Genomic DNA, 24,112 nt, shown 5'->3' with positions numbered 1-24,112 from the left:
CTGGTGATTTGTAACGTAAACTGAACCGTCATGGCCAAAAGGGCATTTCATGTTCCAGTGGGTGCCACCTGCTTACCAAGAGGTGTTAAAACAGGTGGCTCAGTCTTAGCATTAATCAGGCTGTGGCGGTGCCTCTTGACTGGACGCTGCAGTGACTCTTATCTCGACATGCTGAGTACACATTTTCCACCTGAAGGGGAAAAAAGATAATCAAGACAGAATCTAATCTTCAGTAATTTCATTCCAGCATGCAGGCATGTGAATGATTTTCTAATTGCTTGTGCTGCAACGACTCCCCGGACATGAGATTATCATAGCAGAGTAATGAATTCTGAGGGAATGCGAACATGTTATCATGTGAATGTGCAGATGGTGCAGTGGAAGGTGAAAGGACCCAAGTGCTTTTCACTCAGCAGAGACGGTGCTTGGTGAGCGGACCCATAAAGTCAATGTTTGCACAGAGTGGAAATCCAAGCCTGGTTTCCTGCTGTTTGTTTCCTCAAGGAGGAGATCAGACTTTGATGTATCTGCACTGAAATTCCTCTGTGATCCTCAACCAGCTTGAGTCTTTTATTAGTAAAAAACCCACTAAGAAATCTGAAGTATTTATCTATAACGATGAATATTTGTGTTTAAATAAACAACATTAAAAGCTATTACAGTAGATAAGTTACGTGTCTTCTTGAATAATTTTGTTCTCATACAGCATAATGTATGATAAGCATCATGCCAGCTTTTTGGCGTGATGCATGCAACTTCATAACTCCCTGAACATGTTTTATTTGAAGCCCCTGAAAACTCACAATCAAAGATCAGTTTTAGGGAAAAACATCCTCAGGTGTTATTCATGAAGAGCTTAGCAGCCATTAGGACTGTGAGTGTGTGGTTTGATCAGATTTGACTGACAGTGGGCTGGTCACAAGCAAACCAAGCAGCTGTCTGTTTAGATTCAGATGCTGCTGAATCCTGATTGATGCACAAAAGTGTGTGACCAGCTTTTTCCAAATGAGCCCCGCCCACGTCAAGCAAGGGATGAAGGCGCAGTCGAAACTAGCACCGATCTCTCAGGTGAACAATACAAACACACCTCTGGAGAAAAATGTGTTTATGGTGGACTCAATCCCTCATAATAAGAAGCTGATGGAGAAAATGTGTTTTCAGCACCTTAAATATGAACGTTTCACATGTTTCCTTCTCTGAAATGGAGACATGGAATGACGTCATTTCACCACTCCAACACTTGCTCAATAAATTGTTAAATCCTGTGGCAGAGCTTTGGAGCTATGAGGTGATGGTGCAGTTATCACTGTGCAGCGCAGCAGGTGGAGGTGTTAAAGCATGAGACAGAACAGGATCCACTTCATTACACAGGGGCTGAATGTGAAGCTCGTAGTCAGACGAAGATTCAGAACCACCTCCTTCTCGAACCTGTAAATCGCAGAATACAGTAAGATGTTTGGATGAGTGTCAGCTCGGCAGGTGCTTCTCATCGTTTCAGTCATGTGCTGATCTGCGGTGTGTTTTCCTGCTGAGTGTTTACATTTTCCACAGGACAGGACAGGCCTGGTTACTCCTCTCTTTGTCCACTGAGGGCTTTCTGAATGAATCAGAATTGAAACTACTGATTATTATTTTAAAAATGCACACTTCTCTCTGCGTCTCCATAAATTACACTCAGGAACTTGATTTCATGTTCGTTATTAGAATAAAACTTAATGACTTCTGGAAGCAGAGGATCAATGGTTTGCAGCTAGTTTTACTGATATGACTAATATAATTTAAGGGTTTGGTAAAAGTTAATTAATTAATAATTTAATACTTTTTTGGGATAGCAGAAACTAAGACATTGTACAGCCCAGGAGCTAAACCTGCAGACACACTGGCATGTTGCTTTAAGGCTGCTGGTCTCTGTGGCTGTTTGTTTGCATCAGGTACAGTAGCTGTGTGTTCATCGTGTAATTAAATGTGTGTGTGTGTGTGTGTGTGTGTGTGTGTGTGTGTGTGTGTGTGTATGTGTGTGTGGTTCGCTGCCGGTGGGTGTGTTAGTGGGTGTCCTGGGGAGCTGCATACAAAGCTCCTCGTCAATAAAGTGAACGAGTCAAATCCGCTGAACTCGGCATAAAAGAAATTTCACACATGAGGAAAACCAGGCAGTTTGTGCCAAGGTCTTCACCTTAAGCAGAGTATTTCTTTCCGTCTTGGGGAGCAAGTTTTTCCGTTTTGTTCTTAAGGAGTAATGAGTTTTCAGTTTGCAGTGGATTAGCTGTGGGCTATTATCTCACTCCTCTCTCTCTGTGCGCTCTGAGGAGAAACTCACACTCCATCTGCTCCCATCTATGCTGCCATTTGTATTCTGTCTGTTTTATCCAGTGAAGACCAAGGTCGTCTCGCCTGGCACCGAGGAAACGCTCGCCTCTGTCACCCACCACCCTTTTAGCCTTTCAAATGCAAGTCGTGGATCAGATGTTCCCAAAGTTTTTCATGGCAGGGACCCCCAGAAGAGGAAGGCTCATGTTAACAGTCTGGATATGAGAAAAGACCATGTTGTTTGCTTTGTATGTTTTAGCTGCTTCACCGCTAATCATGTGGGTTTAAGTGTAAATGCAGCCGAGCAAATAATATTTCTTGCACTTGCCACTTTTGGTAACTACACACTTTTTCCATAATCTCTGCAGCACAGCTAGTTAATAGAACACATGTGACCACTCCCAGCTGTGTTCAACAAATCTAAGGCCTCATTTTCCCAGAAATCAGTCACTGTATCAACCATGTCAACAGACTTGCTAGCTGGGTCAAAGTACATTCACTGCAGCGTTACATGTCGAGTTCTTTGACATACGAATGCGCACCTTTGGTCGTTAGCAAAATGTCTTGACACTCCTGACCCCAGAGACAATGCAGAGCTGCAGAAGCTATCGTAGGCTATTCGCTGTGTTGCACAATCCGATATCATTTAACCTGCTCAGCTGGAGTGTAAGCTGCTCCACAAATAGGCACATCCGAGGTTTCCTGACCACCTCCTGACAGCCGGCTTGCTTTGAGAACTATTGTGACTGAGTAGTGCTAACATCTATCCGGCTGGCTAGCGTGTTAGCAATGATCTCTAAAGGTAGTTCATCAACTAGAAGTACGAGATATCGTTCTGTCATTTGTCAGTTTGGACCCTCATGGACTCATGTGAAGGCCTGCTGGAGTCCCTGAACCACAGCTTCAGATCCACTGGTCATAGCTTATCAGGGACATGAAGGGAGAAAAGTGAGGACAAACGAGGAACTGATTCGGTCTGTTGCAGCAGTGTGTGTGTGTGCGTGTGTGTGTGTGCGTGCGTGTGTGTGTCTTATTGCAAGAACGGGAAAGCATGCAGGAGGAGAGACGAGGATTTATTGCGTATGACATCATCAAAACTGCTTGGAAATAGAAGTCAGCTTTCTCACCTCTGTCTCTCAATGAAGCTGCAGCTCCTTCTCCTCCCTCCTCCTTCCTCCTCCTCCTCCTCTAGCATCTCTGCCCTCGACCTCGAAGGAGGAGGAGGAGGAGGAGAATGAGGTGTAGGAGGAGATGAAAAGTGACAAATTGATCTTTAAAACTGGGTGTTATATCATCAGCGGCTGACGGCAGAGGTTGTAAAGGCGCGCTGCGCCCCGGACCAGTAAAAGCTGTAATCTCCATTTAATGGGAGATGTTTTCTGTCCTCTGCCGCCTCGGAGTTTCTCTCCTTCTCCTCCTTCCTCGTACTTCTATTCACTCCTTCCTTTGTGAGTCTTTTCTCCCCTCCTTTCTCCCTCTAACACTCCTTCTTACCTACCTTATCTTCTCAGTCAGGTTTCTTCCTGCTTTTATTGCACCGTCTCTTGCTGCTTCTCGCAGTTCCTCAGCACTCCCGTTCTCTCTAACCCTCTCCACCTTTACTCCATCACTCTCTCCTTCCCCTCTGCTTCCATCCTTCAATTTCACATTTCCTTTCCCTTCTTTCCTCCCTCCCTCCCTCGTCGATTACAGTAAATCTAAAGGGCGAGGCAAGGAAACCTCAATCAGGCAGCCACAGGGGAAACAGTGGTGTGTGTTCGCGTGCGTGCGTGCTTGCGTGCGTGTGTGTGGTGTGTGTGTGTGTGTGTGTGTGTGTGTGTGTGTGTGTGTGTGTGTGTGTGTGTGTGTGTGTGTGTGATTCAGTGTTTGCCTGCATGTGGTGAGAGAGAGGGAGACAGCAGCAAAGTGACGAGAGAGACTTGGGGGGGACCTTAGTAGTCGGCTTTAGCTGGCATTAGATGATAAAGTGTAAGAGTGAGTGTGTGTGTGTGTGTGTGTGTGTGTGTGTGTGTGTGTGTGTGTGTGTGTGTGTGTGTGTGTGTGTGTGTGTGTGTGTGTCGGTGGGTGTAAGATGGAGGGAGAAATGATGCTGACACAAACACACAGAAAAACACAAAACTGGTAAGAAACACACAAACACGTGAACACTGAGACACACCTTCAGGACAAAAACGTCAGATTCAAATTTACTGACACACTGATAAACAAAGCCAAGCACACACACACACACACACACACACACACACGTGCACACACACAAACACTCACAGCAAGTCGTAATCAGTGGGATGCAGCAGACCTCCCACTCAGTTGAAAACCACGGCAGGGGAACGGTGAAGGAGCTGTGGGGGAATCGACCAACAGCAGCACCGACAGAGCAGCTGAACCTTCCACACACACACACACACACACACACACACACACACACACACACACACACACACACACACACACCGGACAAACATGCAAACAGTCTGTAAGAAGACAAACGTCTGCATGTCAACAGAGAATAAGGCGGCGTCATAATGGTGGATCTGCAGGAAGCACAGACAGACAGACGCGCTGAGTCAGGCATTTCAGCGACTAAAACAAAGGAAGACTCACGCTGCTGTCAGTCGGTTTCGGATCTGGAATCTCTTTTCTGTGCAAACCAGCCGTGTCTCGTTTTTTTGGGGTGGATAATGATTGAAAGGAACAATCTTACAGAATATTTTGGACCATGTGAGGTTTTACTGCCATTGTAGGTGCATTTTCTGAGCAAAGTCACTGCTCCTGCACGGGTGAACAGTTATTTTATGTGGCAAGGACATGTGGTTATAATCTGTGTTCATTCAGGTTTATTGAATGCCTCCCTCAGTGATCCGTTGGCACCGAGCACATTAAATGGACGGAGGTGTTTTGCTCAAGGGCACCTCAGCTGTGGGTGAACTGAACTATCGGTTACAAGCCATTTCTCTCACCTTGAGGCCACAGCTGCCCTTTGAGTGGAGCTCCACAGACACAATGGACTGATTGGATTTTTGAATTTAAGTGGACTTTGGATAATACCGACCGTGACCGTGGAATAAACGGAGCTTGAATTTCATGTGTTTGGGGGCTTGTAGGGCCAGGAAATCAGTTCGAGTGAGGGGATGAACAGTGCAACACCAAGCTGTGCTCTTGAAAAACATCTTCCCACATTCAGAGGATCATTTATTGTTGTCTCTCAGACCAGTGATGCCTTAAACAATAATAAATTATTGCACTTTTATCTCATTTATAGTGTTAAATCATATCAAGTTGAAATGAATACATTGCGAACATGAGGTGAGGTGTCGTTAAGGGGTGGTCAAGCTCATCTGATTGGTCTTTTAAATAACCAAAAAGATCATCTTTCACTGTATTACTAATATGAAAGTAGACCCAGCCTGTACACAGTACTGTTACTCCACAAAATCATTGTAGCAAGAGAGAAAATACTGAATAATACAAGACTTTGTCGTGGAGAACATTCTGAAAACTCATTAGATAAACTCAAATCTTATGTTGCGTTCAAAAGGAAAACATGGCAGTTTATTAGCTCCTGAAGAGCTGACATGCTGGAAACCCAGTGTTTTCCCCACAGCGCAGCAGTACGCACACGTCGTCACACAAACACACACGGACACTGCATGCAGTAAACTGTTGCGGCTGTTGGAGGTCTTGCACGCGTGCAGATGTGCTCCCTGTAAGAGACAGTTATGGAAGCATGCATTAACCGTGTGTCAAGTGTCACACTAATATTGATAGTGCAACTGTGAAAATGTAATATGCAGTGAACTGTAGGAGGCAATTCCCTGTGCTCTGGTTGTGCGGTCACATAGGAGATAAAACATAATTATCCTAAAGGATTAATTAGGATTAACTGCAGAACCCCGGAGGATATATGGTTCTGTGAAGATATATAACTCCTGTGCGACCTCCCAAACCCCCCAGGTATGTGGGCTGTTATTTGTTTACTTCTCAAAGACAGGAGGTCCATTTGTATTTTTGTGTTTTCAGTTGAACTTTTCTCACGGTGCACATCCCTTTCCTCAAAGTACGCACTGAAACAAAGCTCCGTCTGTAGCTCAGTGGCTTTTACATGCCCTCCTCTGCATGTCGGCCCTCTTCGCTCATCCCTACCTCATTTCCTTTTCTTCTCTCCCCTCTATCCATTTTGCTCTGTCCACTCTCTGCTAATGAGCCTGATATGGACTGTGTCTTTATGAGCTGCAGGCATGGCCTCTGTCCTCATGCTGTCTTTAAAAGAGCTGTGGGACAGATTCATACACGCAGCCTGTGCACAGCTACAGCGGTGATTGTGAAAACTTAATCATTATTCTTCTTATGTTAAGCTTTTGATTTAAACAATGGCAGCTGAAATGGGATTTTTGTGCAGCAGCGGGCCCATCAGCGTGACTGTGATATTACAACATGTTATTAATGCCCTTCAGCCCTGTACGTACAGATCACAATCACTGGTTTTCAAATATTATTTTCTTCTTGGTGTCCACTCTACACACATGACACACCTTAGAGGAGCTCAAGCTTAGATAACATGACATGTAATTACTATATAACACACGCTTCCTGCTGGATTTCATATAAAACCTTTGCGCATGGGTGGGCAGACTCTGCGAGCGGCTCAAATGAGTTTCTTCACACTTAACTGGCTTTCAGCTGACTTGGCATATAAGAATAATGTTTTATGGCGGATATCAACCTATTTTAACCCAATTCAGAGAAATGAGCCAAGAAGGGAGGCAATGTAATCCTGATAAATTGATGTGCAGTAATGATATCTGCCCTATTTAGACACCTCCACTGCACAGCACAGTGGGTTTTTTTATAATTTATGGTGCAGAGTTTCAGCTTGGAAAAGCAATATTAGGCTCCAGCTGTTTGACTTTGAGTTGAAGACTTTGAATTTTCCAAACTAAAACATTTAATTTAGTCTTATTTCATTAACAAGTAATCTTAAATTCTCAGCCAGCCATACACTGTATGTATAAGCTCACATATCTCATTTTATAATTGGCCAGTCAATGGTAATGTGGTTATAAAGTTCACAATATTATGATATAGTTAGATGGAAATCTATCAGCAGGAGACAAGGCTCATTATCATCTAGCAAGGAAAGGGATTACACCTCTGAGATGCCTGCCAGGACATTAAACTTGAAAAATATGCTCCTCAAAAGTCTTTAAAGCTTTACCAAGCAGTTGAAAATATGACCTTATTCATAATTAAACTCTATTTCATTAATTTAAAATATTATAAATAAATTATATTATAAATAATTAATATTTACAACTCTGTGTGCCAAGTTTCAAAACCCTCCACGTGTAAGTTATTCCAATGAAAGTGAGGAGTTCTCGCAGGTCAGTCCAGGAGGCATACTATAGGGAATAATACTGAATCAATAATCAATAAACAGATCAGACTTTCACATCATTCAGCTAATTCAGAGGTAGATACTCGTATAAGCATTTAATTTGATCTCAAGTTTATTGTTTGTGACCCAAACTTCCACCATCTCTGCAGTGGACTGGAAAGAAGACAAATTAGCATGCATGGAAGGATCGAGCTGCTGAGGTGACTGACCAGAGCCAGCTGAGTGAATGCGCGTAGGATAGAGATGGAAAACCAGAAATCACTGCATTTACTCTGCTTATTCTATCTCAACATCACTATACTGTTTAATACTCCCATTCAAAGTATGTTGTCGAGGGTAGCTGGAAAAATGTGTTCATTATCTAATCAATCGATCAGTTTTTAACATAATCACTTAACACGAGCAAACGATTTTGACAACAATCCCTGAAATGTAGTTATTTAGTTTTTAATAGGCAGATAATATAAACCTGCCAACATATCCATCAGTAACTACTGTATGTACCACAGACTGTGTAAACAGCATTAAAGCTGTCTTATTTCCAGTGGCCAGCAGGGGGCGATAAGAATTACTCCAATTGTATGTAAGCTTATGAGAAAATGACCCTATTTATCACTTTATTACCTCAGTAAATGTAAAGTTTTCTTATGAGTTTGTGGTCCTGATTGCTAGTTTCAGTTCTTCTTCATCACAGAACGATATTCATTTTGTACATTATGGTCCCATTGAGAGTAAAATGGACAGGGTATGGGTATGCTTTAGAGTGTGTCCTCAGGTTCTTGGTCAGATCCAATCAGAACAGACGCGTAACAATGCGTATCCTCCTCTTTATATTTGGCGTGTACACTGGCACAAGTCTTCCACCTGGCTGTACTGAAGGGGCTGATTTAAAAGAGTGTCAGTCTGAAGATGATTGATGTATTGATGTTTTATTTGTCATCATGGTCCAGCGAGTCACCCCGAAGGTCTCAGAGTCACAGTGTTGTGTTGTTTGTAATCATGGTGAAGTGACAGCAACCACCTGCAGGGACTTTTTGAACTCCAGTTGCAGACCACTGTCTTCAGAAGCAGACATGTCCAAAAGATCTAGTTTGGGAACTTATGAAGCACCCTGAGGCTTCGACAGTCGTGAACACTGTCAACAGCCTTTTAACCCGGGTTGGTTCTGGGACTGTTTGGCTCACACACGCTCTTTTGTAGCAGCCACATGAATCATGCTCACAGTTACATTCAGTATATTAACAACATCTAAACAGCACAATCGTAGTCTTTCAGTGTACACAGCTTCCTCTTCTACAGATAGATCAATAGAGGTGAAACCAAGTCAAGATGAAGGCCATCCTGATCAAGTCCTATTCAAAAGTAGATAATAAAAAGGATAGATTCTGTCCAAAACTAAAAATAATAGTTAAATGGCCGCTTTGACGACTGCACTGCACATCTACACTTCAAGCTTTAACATCCAGTTAACGAATGACTGGAAAATTGAACGAAACAGGTGCTATCCTTAAACTGTGATGCTGAAAAGACAAAAACTAAAGACAGACGAGTTTTAAAATAGAAGCCAAAGTTGAGTCAACATCCAAATAAATCCCGTCTGTAACACACTTGGCATGCAGACTTCTACACCTAGCCAGATGGTCTCTGTGCAGTACTGGACTATATTTGTCCTTTATATAATAATGGCAGTTGATTGACATTCTCCAATCTGTGGGGGTTTTCTGCCCTGCAACAGCCTGCCGTGGGCAGGCAGTCCAACCACTGCAGAGGGAATCCCCATGTGGCTGACAGGGCTGTCAATCAAATCTGTTTCATTTTCAACACTAAAGGTCCCTGATGCATTCTGCATGTGGAAACAGTAGCGAGGACAGCAGAAGAATGAGCAGAATAGCCACCTTAAATAGCTCAATGCACACCTGTGCGGGACACGTGAAAAGCCAGAATACCAACTCTTTCAATGGCGTTTCACTGGGGATGTTTAGCTCTCAGGTATCTTTAGGCAGCAGTAAGCTGTAGTTGTGAGTCATTCCAGACTGCATGTTGCTCCCTGACCAATCATGTAATTTTGAAAAGCTGATCAGGAAAACCAAGAGACAGACTTTGGCCATGGCGCCTGAAGCGTCACGCAGCACTTGCTTTGAACGCCCCATGATATGATTTCTGAATCAGTATATCTGATCCATGTAGTCGGAGCCTGGCTTAAAGAATGTACGTTTCTGGCCACTTGGGGGCAGCGTACACGAGCTGTAAACACATCCAAATGTTATTGGCTAAAGTTAGCAAACAGTTGCCAACATGCACACCTGTCAGATATAACATTCATTTGGAATCATGTTAGTGGCCACTTTAATAAAATACGTCTAATATTCACTCTCCTTTTACCTCCTTTTTGGTCTCCACCTCCTCGCTACATCTGGCTCTTTATCAGCTACATGTGCTATGATTAATAGCTGCTAAGTCAAGTTTGGCAGGTGGAGTACAGTGAGGTTTTTTTTGCTGTAAACTGTCGCCAGCTGCTGTTGAAATGTGGTTGAGAACACTGAGATTTCACTGGAGCAGTAAAGTTATTGGTTGTAATACCAAAACAATGAGCTGAAAGATGCTAAACACTTTGTAAAATTGAGTTGGATGATAATTCCCATCATCCATACAATTCCTTTCCTTTTGTAGCTTGCTGAGTATTAGCTTTAATTTTGCTGTTTCCAGACACCTTGATTGTGCAGATAACGCCCTCACCTTGTGTGAACCGGTGAGAGATCTCCTCTCTGGCTAAACGCCACGACTAGACTGCCATCAGCATGACAAATAAACCCACACCTGCACAGTTACAGACACACACTGAAACCACATGGCAATCCCGCTCAGTCATCCTTGCAGACAAATGAGCCTCTCTGAACTTAAACACACAAACACATCAAGTCTTTAGCTTCTCGGTGCTAATTATGTCTCCAAATGAATCTTTTTTTTTGTTCTCATGTTGGTGGGGAGTTCGGGGAATCAAAATATTCTACCTGCAGCGCCGGGGAGCCGAGAGACACCGTGCTGCATGAGCGCCGCTGATGCTCATTACTGATTCACGCTTTGACCTAGAAAGCAGTTAATAGCGTACGCTGAGGCTGCATGACACTTAACTATACGCTGTGGTGAGAGGGATGACTGGATAGCACACATTAGCGTTATGGAGCACCCTCTCCATTGTGTTTGTGTGTGCGTGTGTGTGGCTGTACATGCATACAGTGTTTCAGTGTGTCATTATTCTGCAGGAAATGCTGCTGCTCTCGTTTGGCTTTTTTCATTACAGTTGACTCAGTGCTCTCCCAGGTGTTACTATTTTATTCTATTTTTATGCCTCTAAACTGACCATTTTCAAATGTAATAGAAAATGTTACAGCTATAAATGCAGAAGTCATATTTTTGACACCATCTGTGCATATATCTGTAAGTATTGTTGATTTGTGACCTTGAACACATCAGCTGCGTGTTTTTTAGAGTTTATTATGTGAAAATGAGGCAGGAGCCTTTAAAAACTCGAGCATCTTGGACAGTAAACAGTGTTGTATCCCACAGGTTTGTTGGCAGCACACTGCCAGCTCATACATTCATGAGATCAATGGCAAGAATCCCTGACAACACGAGCTGGCATCCCTCCAGCCACATCCAGGCAGTTGGGTGAGATTAGGTGGGAGGGGGAGCAATGCACTTGAAAATGTAAGAGTTCACATATGACTATTGTTTCTTTACAAATGAATTCCCCATTAACCTTCTGAGGTCTCCTATTTCAACAATCTGAACAAACCATTAAAAGTTTCACTGAAATCCTTCATGAGCAGAAAACAAGCATGAACGGTCTTCCATGAGAAGTGAGACTTGTAGAAGACGGTTCAGTGCCGGCTAATGTACAGCAACAGCTAATGCACATCCAGGCGGTGCTGCCAAGGTTTCATGAAGGTATTATATGAGTCACTATGTCCAACAAACAACTGATGAAGGCCTTTTTAATGCTGCATCCTCCTTGGGCATGCTGCTACTGTAGCTTAAGGGCACTTAGCAGACCTGAAATGGACCTGCAGGTAGTTTGTTGTCAGACATTACGTCAGCTGATTGCTGACTTCATATAAGACAGGTATATTTCTGTCTATTGAACTTCCAGTGTAGAAACCTTGTAAACTTGCACCAATGTCATAATGCTGTACATGCAAACAGTTCTTCCAGTCAAGCAGTCTGTTGATGGTGCACTGTTGTAGCAGGAAGTTTACAAAATGAATGTGCTGATCCGGACAGAAGTGTTTGAAGTACTATGCCTTTAGCGTGACTTTGCACAAGTACACAGACAGAAGAACTGGCCAGAACAGCAGGTCAGTCAACCCAGCAGCATCCAGAACTTTCTGCAGGGGTCAGCAGCTGCACACTTGACGTGCACACACACACACGCACGCACACACACATATTGGCAGTGGCAGGGCTGTCTGAACTAAGGGCAGGAGGAATCAGTGATGTGTTGTGGCCTGCTGAGCCGCCGCGAGGATCCTGATGCAAAGAGACGCTGCCCGCTGCTGTGACACACACGAAGGGGCGCGAAGTTATCAATGGCCGCTACAGGAGCAGTAGAAACTGCAGTTTGTTTTCTTCCACACAAGTTGGGTCGTGAAGTGAGTTTTTAAGCACATGGCCAAGAAATCACTGAGTCACTGTTGCTCAACAACCTTAACAACCCCTGCAGATGTACTGGGGGCAGTTTGTGCAGTCAGATGGCAGAAATCAACTTACTGCTCTGCTCATGATGATGAAACATACACTCATAAACATATGCTGTCCACCAAAATTGACACAAACACATAACCATACATAAAGATGTGTGTACGCATGTGCACTCAGCAACAAGCTTCAGAGGCATATTCCTTATACTATACTGATGCACACAGCACAGACAAACACATGCTGCTGCCAGTGAAAAGAACAAATTCACATGCACACAAAAAATGCATAAAGAGTCACACATGGACACACTCATTCATTCTAAAACACACAAATAAGACACACAAAGCAGCGCATTAGCAGCACACGCATGCACGCCACAGATGGGCTCCCTCTACCTCTGCAGCGACTGTGCTGGAGGAAATGAGTCATCTGTTTGGCCTGAATATTTGCACCTACATTATGCAACATCACTGTGCCGACCTCCACTGTCCGTTTATGATGATTTAACATCAAACAACAACGTTTAGTTTGGGTCAAGAGAGTTGAACAGATACAATACAGTAGTTTTATTCAGGGCTCCAGGAAAATATAAAACCTATGCACGGCATATTTACTCAGCTCAGCCGGTGACGTGAAGGTTACTATATATTACTACACTCATTCTCAGCAGGTTGCTTATGGAGCTACGGGGAATTAGGATGTCGGATTTTTAGCTACACAAACAATTATTAAGGCAGAGCTGCTCTGATGGCAGGAGGATTCCGATTGGTTGAGAGCATTAGTGGGTGGAGCCAGGAAACTACAGTCTGCATGTTACCTTATTAGTAATCTGTGAAGTTGAAGGAGCAGCTTTTGAGTTTTTCCTCACTGTAAATTATTATTATTATTTTTTAGATACTCCCAATATTCCACAAGACAGAAACATCAGGGCCCCTAAAGATATAGTTTATGCTACGGGATGTTTGGCAAATGGCTTTAAATTCAACAATACCCATAAGCTTTAGCCACTAATGCTATGGCAAAGAGGGCAGTTAGAGGTGAATCACAGCTGTAGTGCATTCAGAATGCTTTGCTGTTGAAATTTGGAGCAAAATGCTGCACCATATATGTTAAATTCATCCAAAATCTAAAAGTCAACGTATTTAAATGTTTTATCATTTATTTTCTAGGTAATACATTATAATGCTTTAGCTTGCTGTTCGTAGTGCACACGACATGACTTGAAGCTGAGTGATTGGAGGTTTCCTGAGCTCCTTGGGAGTCATAGTTGACTTTTCTCCTTAAGTTTCCATCTAAACAAGCTCATGCATTTGATTTTTTTTTATGAAAGAACCAGCTACACAATAATTCATATTTTGCCTTGATGATTCAACCGGGAGAGCTTTATGCCCATTCGAGCCTTGGAAGCGCATCAACTGCCAGTCACCAGAGATTATCTATGTAGAAAATGAACAGGATTATTGCTTTGGGAACCACAGATGCCTTAAATAACTCCTTTACTCAATGTCTTTTTGACATTTTCTGGTCAAATGAACCAGAAAATGTGTCTTGTGTCGCACACCTGGGTAGATGGCCTGGCCTGCTTGACTTTGAAGCATCATCCTGGTTAAATGGCCTTGCAGAGATCGATTTGTTCAAAAGCATGAAAAACGTTGTCTGCTGCAGAATTGTTCACTCTGATTTAATGGTTGAACTTCATTGTTTGCACAATATTACTTCAGCCATACTACAATGTACAAACCCATGAATTTTGTGCCATGAGTCAGTGAAAGCTTCTCTCGATGCCCATTTAATACAAAAGTTACAGCCAATTTTCTAAAAGGAACCACTGTTGCCTAAAATAGCTGTGGTGACGTTTTCCCTCCTAATAACCACTAATTTTCCACTTGGCTCTCTGATACAACATGCTGGGCTGCTCTGCCCAATGAGAACAATGTGTAATTCTCTGGCGAGGGCAAAAAGCAACAGCTGACCTTCACTGCACTTTCTTGACCAGCATCCAAAATGGCCGCCCTCTTCAATATGTCACCTTGGCATAAAATGACTATCCGCCCCTCCGATTGAATTATGCTGTCATCAACAAACACTTAGAGGATTAAGACTGATTCCTATTAAGTTGCACTGTGTACTCACACACATTTACAGACGTACACATACACGCACTCTCCATGAAACACAAACAAAAAGACTCATCAATTATGTGGACTGCAAGCTGAGCTGCTGCAGGTCCATTAAACTGTGTTGCTCCATGTGGTCTGATGGATCATTAATCAGAACACTTCTGCTGCAACCTGTCTCTGCAGGTGTGTGCGTCTTCACACAACACTTGTGTTCATCCAGAAGTGTTTGTGGTGCTGTTGTGGGTTGGAAAGGTGGGGAGGGTCTGCAGGCATTGAGGCATTTCACTCAAGGTTAGACCAAGGTTGCTGCTTTTACCCTCAGCGTTAATAGGATTGTTACAAGGTCTGGAAGATTCAGAATCTGAAACCAAAGCTGCTGCGATGCTGTTAATTCCAACATTATCAACTATTTATAAGTATGTACAGCATATACAGAGTTCAAGAGGGGTCATCAAACATCAAGAACATGAGCATCTTTAAGGCCTTGACCACACGTTTATTATTATTGCAAAACAAACATTTTTCTCCGTGTTTGGGCCTCTCGTCCGCACACAAACTGCACTGAGTTTCTTTAAAATGTCTTCTGAAGTGCAGATTTTTCAGAATGCATGTAACGTACGTCCACAGTCGTGTGGACAGAATTCATTGCTTTGCCTTTGTTGCTCTTCCAAGTCATAATCCTACATTACAGGTAGTTAGTTTCTATATGTTCCTCCACATGGGTCACTTTAAGTGTTCCCTTTTTGCAGTCTGTGCAGGCCAAGTTTCATGTCCTGCTGGTTGTCATATGTTGAATGTCCTGAACTGTCCTCAGTCCCAAACACCGCCAAGGTTTCCGTGGTTTGATACCTACTGGGTTAAGCCATGCTGAAAATGTCCGCACTCACGATATTGTGGTTCTGTGGATTAATAGCTTGCAGTATTTGGCCTGATATCGGTGAACTTCCAGGGGAGAGGGCCATGTGGACGAGGGGAGGGTGGTTAAGGTGGGGGGTAGAGAGCGCACAACACTGGCCTGACTCTGCTGATAAGATCGAGGCTACGTCATCCACCATCTGTCTCAGGGAAATTCCTCCTTCATTGCTCTGGATGGAGCAACAGGAGCAGGGTGCAAGGTGACCACAGAGGTGCACAAAAGGAGGCGGAAATGACGGCAGGAGATGTGCCAGCAAGGTGAACGCTCACAGGTAAACACAGACAGAGGAGGCCACATTTAAACTGCAACTAAGTGCCACATTTTTGATTTTCCAGTTTCCTTTTGCGTCCCTGGAGCTGGCCAAGTAGAATTGATTCCTAAAGCTAACCAAGTACCTTTGGTGCCTCAACTTATCTAAGTGACTCCAGTACCTAAATCTAAACTGCGACCACCCAACTACGGCCATTTGACAACATCAACCAAGTGTTAGAAAGGCTTTGTGCATTGGTGGGATGGGAGCGTGTCAGGTCTCCGGAGCAGTTGCTCTCTGTGTCTAATATTGGGTTTACATTGAGTTTGTTAAAAGCCTGGTGCACCTGGTACAGATGCTGGAGGGTACCTTGTATGAGACGTTGAGGGGTGTTACAAAACATTGGTATTTTTGATGCCCTGGGCATCAGAACAGGTTGTTATTTCCCATCTTTGCCTGGTTGTGATAAACTAATGTTACATCGTATAAAGGGATTGATGCCATTGGTTACAGTCATCATGCAGATGCTCCCCATGCATTTGGACTTCTAGTAACTTTATCCTGACACCAGGCCAGACTGCTGTGCTCAGAGCTGCTGAGCTCTCTGTTTTTCTCACAGATTTCAATGGTCTCTGTGGGAGTTTAAGTTTAGGGTGGAATCCTCCGGGATATTTTTTGTTGTTTTGAGATTACTGTAGCTGGAGACTTTCGTGCATATCCCTTCAGCGCTGACTCATGGCACGATTCTCCCAGCAAAGTCCCGAGCTCGGGTGATGACTCTGGGGAATCAACTCACCAATCCTCGAACTGATTCTGAGCTTTCAAAGGCTGAATGTGCTGTCCACAGCGGGCTCCAGTCTGGGCTTTTATACATCGCTGGTGTGTGGTGAAGCACACATGCACTTTGTGGACACCCACACACCCAAACACACACGCAGTTTGCCTGCAGCATTTACCTTTTGTAAAGTTATTTGTTGAGAGAGAGTGAGATTTGAAATATAAGACAACCAAGAATTTAAGGTAACAAGAAACTACTTTGAATTAAAACCGTGTGTTATATCAGACTTGCATTCAGAATACAAACCCCTTCACTTAATAGTTCCTATGGTGTATTCATTTTATTCCTTTAATGTTGAGCAGTATCAGATTTTTAAGAAAAAACCCTCTTAAAAACAAGACAAGTCTGAGTCCTGCAAAGGTAAAGCCACTGACACCACACTGTGAAAGCATCCCAATTTATCCCAGAGGTGCAGCAGATCAACACTTTAAAGGCTGAATTGTGTGACAGCAGAGATGGGTTTCGCACAACAAGCAATTTAAGAAAGGAACTGTGTAACAGATCACAGCTATTTGCCCGATCTCTATAGGTGGAACATGGACGGCTTTTCTCCCCCCATCAAACGTGAATAGAGGAGCTCGCGCTAAAAGCTGGAGGTCTTGAAGCTGCATTGCTTGCTCTGCTCACTGTGAACCTTTGTGAAGGTACGCAGGCTCGGGAGATGTGGGTGTTGAGAAAAGGCTGCCAGGCTGCCGTGTGTGGGAGTGTGAACTTCTGCTGACTGCTAAAAAGCTTTATGAAGCTTCCTGGAGCGTTCCACCTAAAGAGGAGCAGCGGGCATCCGAGAAACCAGGTCGAACCATTATTACTGGCTCAGGGGGTCACAGGTTAGACACTCCCTTTGACTCTGACTCCGTAGCTCTTCCCTATGCTTCAGGGGACTTTCTCCTGTGCTATTCTTATCCACACACAAAAAAATTCAACAAATTGCTTTCATGCAAGTTGCAAAGGAAAGGGGCCCTACTTATATCTTTTGATATGTGAGCTAGCTTGCATGCATCCACAGTTTGAGGAATTGGGTCTTTGCTAACAGCATTTCCTTGGTTAAACATGCTGTTATAAACAAAAGGGGAAGCTCGATCACTGAAGGCCAGTTTATGGAACAGAGTAAATATATCCTCTGTAAGATGCCAAGCCACTGAAAAGAGAGCAACTCTGGAAAAAACGGAAAGGAAGCCAGCTGACACAATGGAGCTCTAATTAGTTTGCAGATGCGAATTGGATGGCAAGTGCCTCGATTTTGGGGACGGTTAAATGTGTCACTGGCAGTGAAGGAGAGAGGCATGAAATTAGCCAGCTCACATAGCTCTTTTAGTGAATCACTGAGGATCATCCAAAATAACATTAAGGTGCGAATGTAACATAACCCTCTACATCTCCGAACACCTCAACAAGAGCGGAAAATTACAGCACTTCATCAAACAGACTGGGGAATTAGGAGCAGTGTTGATATGTGCGGAGAATGTCTCTGAGATCCAAGGAGCTGTTAAAATGAAAAGAAGCTGTTATATCTTAAAGGTACGAGCTGGTTGAAAGGAAGTTGTTGGGGTAGGTGACAGATCTCTTTCACCATTCAGAATATACTATTGACGAGCACTCAAACTACCGTGCCTCAGGCCGTGCCTCGTACTCCAGCGGGGGGGAAATGTCACTCATTGGCTGCCCTGGTGCCCAGTACGCTAGCCACTTGCTGTCCTCTTCATTCCAAGCACAGGAAACGAGAGAGTCATGTTTGTGATGTCAAACGCGACACCCCAGAAAAATAACAGGAAGTCAAACTTGTCTAAAGGCAATGGAGGATTGCTTAAAAACCTGCATGTGCATGCTAATTTTGGTGCAAAAGTTGTATTACTGAGGCAGCGGAGCTGCAGTGAATGAACAACACGCTAATTCTACGACATAGTTTAGGATTAGGTTACAAAAAAGTCAAGATTAAAACATACTCTCACGTCTGTATGATAAATATGAAGGTGCCACCAGGTGCTGCTTAGCTTAACTTAGCCTTGGAAGAATAAGGGGACACAGCTAGCCAGGCTCTGTCCAAAGATAAGAAACCTGCCTACCAGCACCCCGAAAGCTCAAGTAACTTCCTGCAGTCCCCGCTAGTTGCCTGGCAACTGGAAAGATGACAAAGTATACGCAAAAGTCAGTGCACATGCTGAAATCCTCTTGATGTACACCTTTATCCCACAAAGAAAATGGAGCACCTGCCAATAAATAAATACACCACACAAATGCAGAAGGTCAACAGCATCCCATGATGTTTGTCTGTGCGTTGAAAGCAGGAAAACCAATACGCTATGACAATATACATATTATTAGTATATAGTATGGAATTGAATGCTCTCTCTCTCTCTCTCTCTCTCTCTCTCTCTCTCTCTCTCTCTCTCTCTCTGTCCCTTAACCACTGTATTTTTTTGGCACAATGTCAGTCCTTGGAAATGGTTTGCCGTGCTGAACAGTGGGACGTGTCTCGATGCAGATGGTGCAGGGAGGGGCTGCCTTTCACCGATTCGAGGGTGCAGTTTGCTAATTTATTCAGTCCTGGTGAAAGGGTCACGATTGAGGGCGAGGAAGATGACCTCCTGTCAGACATTTAATACAAGCTCATGCCCTGAAGTCTGCCGGGCTGCCAGAGGACACACCGACAGGAATAGATGTTATATGACTGTAAAAGAAAAGTGGAGGCAAACCTTTGCTGTAAAGGTCAGTGCCTTCCATAGGGGTTCAGACCAACACTGCCTCTGTGCTAACGCTTCACGTACAATAACACCTACAATTAGCCTGACGCTGCTGAAGTCGTGTCACCTCGCTGACTCCCTGGAGGTTAAAGTAATAGAATCAATAGCAGCCACGCTGAAGAGGAGAACTGCTCCTTCTTTTGCCACAGTGATTATGATAGTGAATTGGCAGCTTTGTTATCAGGGCGGCGCACAGTTCAGACATCAATGGCAGTTTTTGTCCTCCAAGACAAAAGGAGAGGAGGTATCTGCTCAATCCATATCTACAGTGCTACAAAGAAACATGTCCCCCAGCCCAAAGGAGCAGAATGAAAGCCCTGAGTTGACTGAGCAGATGGAAAGTTATTGATGGAGACGACAACAGCAGCGTTCGCTAAGAACATTGTCAATGACATACGCTGGTATATGCTATTTCTCTATGGGATTTCACTCAGAAACACTCCAGTTTTCTGTTGTAAACTAATTTTTACTCAAACGCTACGTCTGCATGCACCTAAAATATGTTGCAAGAAGATGCTGTTGAACACAGTTTACAGTAAATGAGACATCACAGAGACACTGATGGCTGAGGAAACGTGTCCTCCAATAAAGAGAGAAGAGAAGAAAGCGGATCTTCACATAAACACTGAACTTTACAGATCAGAATAATCAGCGGATCTAAAAGTGATGCATCAATGCAAAAAATATATTTAATTTGAGTGACAACACAAACTGGTATTTAGTATGTTTGTATCCCAGTTTAACCAGTGTCTCTTCAGCTACGTCCACTTGATTTTCAGTCTATAGTTGACCTCTGACAGTATTCAGCCTGCCCTTACAGATAGAAAATACATTTAATTTAATTTAAAACATCATGAAGCTGAAATATTGATTTCTTTCATCCAACCATCCGACAGTGAACCTGAGTCATGACTGAACCCACAACTCCAGCATGAAGGAGATTCCTTAACCAGCGAATGCAGACATTTAGGCTAAATTACATCTGTCACGGAAAGATAAACGGCATCCACTAAATGTTTGAGGGAATCTAATTCCTCTTTTTCTTTTGTCAGTGTTTTACCGTATGTAAGTGTCACTGCCAAGACATTAGTCTGAACCAACAGCAGTCTGTTCAGAGACGTTCAGGAAAGGCCCATAAATAATTCAATTTCAAAAACAAGTAAGGACAATGCTGCTGTGCAAAGTCCAGGATTAAGAATTTATTGAATTAAACTGCAGATACATGACATAAAATATGAATGTGAAATCATGAACAGTCCAGTTATGTCCCAAAGCTGCGTTATTTGTTGCAAAACAGTTGCACTTTTCGCTTAAATCTTTTTTATAATTAATCCGTTTTCATAATAAACAACAGAAAGTGTCTCCAGTTGAGGGCTGTCATTTGTTCCCTTGTTTCTTGTGCTTGTCAAGTCGAGCTCTGAGCTGTGGGTCAGCAGGAAAACCTAAAGACGCGATGAGGAGATGAGATGCAAATGAGAAAAAGGCTAATTTACGCTGCGGCGGTGATGGTATGCTAATGGTAAAGCTGCTAATTACTGATGCTTCTTCTTCAGGAGTGAAAAAACAGATAATATCGAGTCATGTGATATGAAGAGTGTTGATTAATTAGTTTCTTCTCTTTTTCGCCCTCAAGGGGAAACACTTGAGCAGCAGCAGCTGCAGCGCCGTGTCGCATCAAAGAGGCTTTGAGTCAACAGGTTCAGAGCATCTTTGATTTGTTCATTTTCCTTCAACCTTTATTTAAATCTCGAGGAATCATTGAGGGTACGCCCTCATTTCCAGTGATGGGCCTATAGGTGCAGCTGTTTTAATGTGTGTTGTAAAGTGTGTGCAGCCAAAAGCTGAAAGCAGCTTTTCCAAATTCACTGTTAGCACGCTGAACTTTGAGCATTACCCAACCACTTAAACAGGTCAGGAGGTGATGTGTGATAGCATGTTATCATTAAGGGCTTTAGAGACAAATGGAAACCAGTGCCTGTCAAGTGTTACCATCAACCTTTTCATACAAGTTGCAGTGAGTGTTTACAGAGTGGAGGCAGAGGCTGTCTATAGACAACATCTCCATAATCCAAGACGGATAAGAAGACGTCCAAAGATCCAGTTTTTTGCAAGCTAGTTGACAAATGTGTGAATGTGATATCTGAGCCAGATCCTGCCAAATACAAAGATATTTATACTTTCTAAATACTGTGTCCAGTCACAGTGGAAACATGCAGACATTCGTCCACAGTATCTCATAACGACTGAAGTCAGCTCAGGTTTCAGCTCAGTGAAAACTCTACGTCTGTCAGTGCAGGAGGACGATTCCCAACAGTTCAGGCTTGAAAGTTTGTCGATTCTTCCCTGCGAGGCAGCTAAAAAATATCATGAAATCACAGGAGAATCCATCTTGCCAAGCTTTAAGTTATTCTTCTGCATATATGTGGCTGAACCACAGTGATTTGGACCAATCAGCATGCTGTGAAGAAGCACCGTCAGCTGTGGCGGCTTTAGATGTGTTGACAGCGAAAGAAGCAAATGTTTGCTTGAAAACCTTTGCGGCTTCTAAAGAGGTTAGTACAGATGCTGCTGTGGAGTATTTCTCCACGGAAAACATGTTTCCCTCTTCTCCTGAATGGCCTTGGCAAGAGTCCTACAACAACATCACATGGTTCATTGATCTGATTGGATGGAGTTCTCCCATAATAGACGGTGACAGACAGCTGTTCATCCAATCACCTGCCAGGTATTTTTCAAAAGTGTCTGCACTTTTCCAAACAGTTTCCAAGGACGGCTTCCCAGATGGGTCTGTGTAACAAACCATCTGCTGCGTCAGGTTACATTTGATTTGGAAACAGGTTATGAAAGAAAAACTAACTTCACAGACTGACAGAAAGAGAACACAGTGTTTTCATTAATCTGCCGCGGTAATTGTATTTTCCTAATCAGATCAGTTACGGTTGCTGTTGCTCACTCGCAGACAATGAAAAGGAAGGAGCTGCCGTGCCGGGTGTGTCTTCTCAGGATCATACAAAGTCAATTATGTGATTAATCAAGAAGTCCATCACCTGAAAGTGAATCAAAAATGGGAAACATTCACGAGTTTCAGCATCTCAGTTGTAATGATTTGCTACTGTCATTTAAACTTAATATCTTTGGGTTTCAAACCAAATGTTTTTCTTTTATGTGACATTTTATAAACCAGACATTCATCGATATAAATCTAAAATTCACTGAAACATAGATGTGTTAAAAATTGGCTCTGTGCTCACATGTACTCACTCCCTGTGAGTTTTAAGTGGTGACTTCCAGCTTTAATTTGAGGGTGTTTATATCCACATTATGTTAACGTCCTCAAATAAAAGCAGAAAGTTTGCATTGAGTCACTGTTTTATCGAATGTGCTGGAGTAGGCTGCCACTTTCTCAACTGCACAGTATTAAATATCACTCGAGAGCGCCCAGCGATGCGTTTAATACCAGAAAGAATGCTGGAAAAGATCTACCTGAGTGGATAAACTATCCTGGATATAAATAGTGACTTTCCAGCCTCTTGACTCATATAAACAGTTACAGTCTGGCATCCAAGCTGGAGTTCCTTGCCAGACTTTTATCATCAGCCAGCTGAGCGATCTAAGCTGCTCTGACATCAGTTCACTCCCCATCTGACACCTTCCAGGTCCAGTTAGCCTCCTAAAGCTGGCACACGCAAGCCTTTCCTCGCAGGGTTAACGCGGTCTGCCACCGACCAGCGTTCCCCGCTCAGCCCAGAGGAATAAAGGTTAATTTTCCGAGTGAGCTGCTCTTGTCAAATGCATTAACGTTCTGATTCATACAGCGGCTGTGTGTTGGTATGTACGCCGCAGCCGGCGGCGGATGCATTTTGCTGGCTGTGAGTCACACATGGCCGCCGGGTCTCAGACATGGAGCCTGTCAGAAGGTCTGAGCGAGCGCCGGTGCTGCCGACCAGCTCCGACCCAGACAGCAGAGGCAAATCGAGCGCAGCTAACCAGGCGGCGGCAACTGGGATCATGAGTTGTTTGTATGTGACAGCGTGTGTGTAAGCATTTTTCAACATGTATGTGTGTGTGTTTTGCCTGTGAGGACCAGTTCTTGGATAATGATCTGTAGAGATATATGATGAGTAAATTTATCCAGAAAACTCATTGAATCAGCTTCTCAAATATTGTCTTGTGCAGAGAATTTAGTGACACTTTCAGTCTTTTTCATTGTGACTTTTCTATCTTTGTTGTCTAAACACCTTCGTATCTATGGTTCCATTGTCACATAGAGATCTTTGGGCAGCAGTCTGCTTCAGTGATAATCCTCCGTGCCACTTAAAAGATCAACTGTCAAATGAAAACACTCAGTTTCTGTAAAGGAATCACGACCAGTTTGTTCTTCTGTCATGGTCCTGTACTAGTTTGCAGCCTCTTCTGTAACCTTGCATTTGCAAGTCTAAACAGAACACTTGTAGTGGTGGATGAAACAGGTTTTTATGAGTAGTTTTTTTTTTATTTTTTTTGGAAAGGTCCTTTTTCATGTTTTGTTCCTGCTCTACTGCTCAGAAAAAAGTAAAATTCACATTAATATGTGGGAAGTTGAACACTGGCAAAGAAAACCTTCGTATGAACTCTCGACTGGGATGACGCAGGTTTAGCGAAATACACCGACATATAATCTATATAATCTACTGCTTTAGGTGGAAAATCTCCCCTTTTAAGAGATAATTTTATCAAGGTGCATAATGAGGACGTGGTAAAGTGCATTAATGATTCTCCCTGAGAGGAACAGGCTTCCAGAACACATCTTCGCTCTCTGTCTAATAATATCTCGCAGCGTCCTCATTGACTTTACCTTGACAGCCTCC

General features: G+C 43.3%; 1 protein-coding gene across 3 annotated transcripts in view; it reads left to right on the top strand.

Annotated features, from left to right (window-relative positions):
* The window catches only part of LOC139331029 (complexin-2-like), a 52,671-nt gene that overhangs the window by 1,932 nt on the left and 26,627 nt on the right, over nucleotides 1-24,112 (top strand). The gene's annotated exons all lie outside the window — the stretch shown is intronic.

The sequence above is a fragment of the Chaetodon trifascialis genome, chromosome 5, assembly GCF_039877785.1.
Source record: "Chaetodon trifascialis isolate fChaTrf1 chromosome 5, fChaTrf1.hap1, whole genome shotgun sequence".
NCBI lineage: Eukaryota > Metazoa > Chordata > Actinopteri > Chaetodontiformes > Chaetodontidae > Chaetodon > Chaetodon trifascialis.
This window is presented reverse-complemented; position numbering and strand designations above follow the sequence as displayed.